The 4,497-nt window shown below is 38.1% G+C and overlaps 1 long non-coding RNA gene across 1 annotated transcript; it reads right to left on the bottom strand.

Moving 5' to 3' along the window:
- Nucleotides 1-220: 220 nt before the first annotated feature.
- On the bottom strand, nt 221-1,887 carry LOC135972480 (uncharacterized). Its single transcript, XR_010588938.1, has 3 exons — nt 1,764-1,887; nt 1,593-1,682; nt 221-292 (listed from the first exon to the last, which is right to left on the bottom strand). It is a non-coding gene; the product is annotated as an uncharacterized LOC135972480 (long non-coding RNA).
- Between the last annotated feature and the right edge of the window lie 2,610 nt (nt 1,888-4,497).

The raw sequence follows: 4,497 nt of genomic DNA, 5'->3' as shown, positions 1-4,497 counted from the left end.
ACAGTACCTTGCCACCTTAAATGGAGTTACCCACACAGTTCACAACACCAGATTAATTTTGATTAAAGAACAAAAAAAAATTATTTAACTACAGAGACAGGTTTTAAGTGAGTACAAGTATTAAAAGCATTAAAGTCAGAGATTACAAGAAATATAAAGATAAAATTCTTCCTAGTACTAAAACTTTACAAACTGGGCTTGTTTTAAGGTAAAATTCTTACCACTTGCTTCCAACTGAATTACAGACCGATCTTCAGGTCAGGATCCCTCCCAAAGTTAAAGAGCTGGATTCCTTTGTTGTGTTAGATGGAAAAGAAAAAGATGGATAGGGAGAGATAATTTAGGGTGTTTTTTCCTTCACTTTTATAGTTCAGTTACCCTTTGAAATGCCTTTCCCTGAGAGTAACCCCTAGATAAAGTTCTTTCCATCTGAGAGCAAGGAGACTGGGGGAGTGGGGGGGGGGGAGAAATTTACTAAATTGTTTGCTAAGCTGCTGATCTGTTTGTTCCTGCCCCTTTTTCTTGCTAAAGGATGGACACTTGATAGGTGATGGCCCATCAGCTTTGATGACACCTGGGACTCAACTGAATAGTAGATAAAGGAAAACTGGCATATATGTATTTGAACTTTAAAAAATCATTTGATTATGTGCATCACATCAGGCACTTAAGGAAACTAAGTAGTAATGGGGTGAGAGACAAAGTACTGCCATGGATCAGACACTGGCCCAGAGTAGAAAACGAAGAGTAGGAATAAATGGTAAATTTTCAACATGGAATGAGGATAATAGCGGGTTGCCCCAAGAATTTGTACTAGGACATGTGTTATGTGCTATATTTATTAATGATGTAGGACAGGGGTGAACACTGGCAAAAATGACACAACATTTTTGATTACTTCTGATTAGAGAGGCTAGTGAGGGATTTCTTAACACCCTAAGAACAGTAGGCAATAAAACTGAATCTCAGGTATTTGTAAATTGGAAAGAACTGTTTAAAATACCCATGTAAATTAATGGGAAACCACTCAGCAAGAAGCCCAATTTATCACAGTCAGGAATTCAATACAAATATCTTGTCCATATGCTGCACTAGCCAAAAAGAAAACAAAATGTTAAGATTGTTTTAGGCACAGTACAGATTGTAGCACTAATAATGTTATAATGTCATTTTATAAAGCAAATCACTGGAATGCTCTCACTTTGAATACAATATTTTATTGCCAACCCATCTCAAATGGGAAAATATCAGATGATATAGTAAAGGGCAATGAAAATGATTATAGATACAGAAAATGGCCATTGGAGGAGGTTTTTAAAAGAGTAGGACTATTTAGAGCAGGAAGGAGATGAATAAGAGCTGACACGATAGGGATACATCACAAATTAAATAGCACAGAGAGGTCAGTTGGCTACTCCACTTTACCAAAAAATGGAGAAAAAATTGTTACTGATCAATTCTAAACTCAGACAAATTGCTAGGAAGGGTTATTTTGCCTTCTTGGGTAGCTAAACCCACCTGATTCAAATCAACTATATGTGCAGGCAGAGGAAGGAAGGAAGGAAGGAAGAAAGGGAATAAAAATCACATACTGAATCAGGAGCGTATTATCAGACCAGCATATGCTATTCTCTTCTCTCAGCTGTCTCCTTTCCAGCACAATGTTTCCAGAGGAGGCAACTCTTTAAAAGATTTGAAGATGTGTTATTCAAAACAACAGCCTTTGTTAAACGTGCAATGCTTCTCCCCAATTCTCTGCTTACCAAAGGATTAAATTTCGAATCAGCACTGCAGTAATCTTCACAGTTTGCAGTCCATGTTTCTGAATAGCTTGGACCAATGAGAAAGGCTGAAGTGAAGGAAAAGCAGAGTGGGTTCTTAAATTAGAGCTTAATAACTAATAGAGCAGACATTACTGTTGTTTAGGGGCCCAATCCTGTAAACCTCACTCACCAGGGGTGCAGAATCAGGTTCTATTTATTTATCATAGTTTCCCCTCGCAGTAAAGTAAAAAGCTTTTTATTTAACTTACATTTATTTCTTGTCACAGCATTTTTTGAGATATCTTTTCTATAAATTTTAAATAGAAGGAAACCTCTGAATGGATGAGGAAAATTCCTCTTATTTACAAATGTCTGAATTCTCTCTATTAAAAATATAGTCAATGTTTTTGGCCTGAAAATAGTCTGTTACTTTAACATTTCACTTTGACTGTTCCCATTTTTGTAAATTATCCTATATAATCTAATTTTTAGTATTTTTTTTTTTTGGAGTTGTTAATAATAATAACTGATTAATTTCAAATTCTCATTAGCAATACTATTCATTTCAGATCCTCATTAAACTGTCAAATAAGAGCTTTGGATTCACCTTTGTTAGAATCAAGGCAGGTTCTAATGAGCTCTAATTACAGTGAATGAGGTGTCACACTTTATCTCTGATGGTGTTTGTATGTTAGTGGATTGAGAACATTCTGCTCAGATTCAGTCTCAGATATGGATTTAGCTGGGTTTAGCATTGTTTACAGAAATAGCAAGAATAACACTGTAGTTGGTGAAGATCTAATTTAGTATGAAATAGAATACTATGCACATCATTCAGCTGAGATTCAATTGCCATGGATAAGTCCCTGACAGTGTGTATTTGGAACAGCTCTTTTGTAAACATATACACTGTGTATTTGTGTACATCAGCAATATGGTATCTTCAGCCTACAGGGGACTACAGATTTAGATTAAGTAGTGAAGAGGTCATGGTCATAAACATAGATACACAAAGAACCAAGGTCTGAGCTCTTGTACTGTAGTAGAGTCAGATTTAAAATGCCTAATGACAGCCATCTGCTTTTGATCAGTGAGGCTGCAGAGAAACATTTTAAAGACTTTGTCAGAGAGCTTACTGATTAACATGATAAGAAACTTTCTAGAGTCCACTGAAGTATCCTATTTAATATTTCTGTCCTATTTAATATTTAATAAGCTGCCTATAAAGTCAAATTATGAAGTTGCTTTAGAGCCAGATTATGATTCATTTTTGTTTCTGTAGGTAGCCATCACACTGCAAATATAATTATTGAGCTTCCATACAATTTTAGACAAAAGGGGAAAACTAAGGTGGCCTTTGGTTATTAGGATCATTCATGTTTCCCAATTCATTAACTAGGATTACTATGGTTAATTCACTGGAGGGGGCTACCAGGGAAGGGGAGATAAATTAATGGTGTGTAATTAGCAAATTAATTATAGATATGCATTTTTGGAAAATATGTAATTCATGGGATTATATTATTGCCACCCTTGAATCACAGGCCTTTCCAGGACATACTGAGTTCAGATGGAATTTATATTCCGAGTACTGCTCCCTGCCAAGCTCCCTTTTCTCTTTCCATAACTCTGTTTTGCCTCGCTCATCTCCAGCACAGGACCAGTAGAGGGGAAAAAAAGATGTATTTTTAAAAGAAGCCGAACAAGTGATTTATTATAAAGTCACAGCAGACATTCTGGGAGCCAAATTCTGAGTATAGATGCACATGAGAGGTCTCTCCTGAAAGTAATAAGAGCTCAGTGTGTGCATCCAAACAAAGTTTTATTTATGGGCATAAAATCTCACCCCAATGTCTCCAAAGCTTTGGATTCCATGAATGCCAAATAGTCACCCTAACTTCAGCAAGCTCTTACTGCTATTGGAGCTGCAAAATGCAACTAGAAGTCCCCTTGAAGCCCCCCACTCTTTAATCAGCTTATTGCCTCCCTGCAGTGGCCCAATATCAGGTCATAGAAGCCACACAAATATATACCCATCTGCTCTGCCATGGAAGTAAAAAAGGACTGAGGTCTCTTTTGCCAACCCTCAGACAATGTAGCATGTGAGCAGAGGTACTAGGTGGAGGGAGAAAAGAAAGGCACTTAAAGTTGTGGAGAAGGATGAGAGTGACAACTCTAGAGGCTTAGGATAGGATCCATGAAGGGACTTAGGTGCCATGACTCTCAGAGTTGAAAAAAAAGCCTAACTTTTAAAGACCTAGAAAAATCACAGGAATACCGCAGTGATCCACAAAGTTGAGTTAGGCACTTGGGCTGCCTATACAATGAATGGGAAGAGATAAGCATCTAAGAATATGAGTCACAAAAGCCAGCACACAAGGAAGGGAGCCAGATAAGCTAGCCAGTGGGAACTGCTGAGGAAAGGGATATGTACTATGCCCCACATCTCCCTCAGAGATAGGCACTCAAATTGGGCTGCAGGGAGATGACTACCTCTTCTTAGTGATCCACAAATGGGATGCCACCGCCTGGAATCAGGAGGCTGAAATGTCTCAGATGTTTCTTGCAGGAATGATTAGGCACCTGCCTCTCTCCACACAAAATGGCAGCACCAGGAGGAGATGTGGCCCACCTTATAATTTTTCGCCCAGTGTTTAGAGAACCTGGGATGTGGGAGACCCAGATTCAGTTCCCCACTCTGCTGAAGGAGCAAGAAAGGATTTGAACAAGGGGC

Source organism: Chrysemys picta, chromosome 6, assembly GCF_011386835.1.
Source record: "Chrysemys picta bellii isolate R12L10 chromosome 6, ASM1138683v2, whole genome shotgun sequence".
NCBI lineage: Eukaryota > Metazoa > Chordata > Testudines > Emydidae > Chrysemys > Chrysemys picta.
This window is presented reverse-complemented; position numbering and strand designations above follow the sequence as displayed.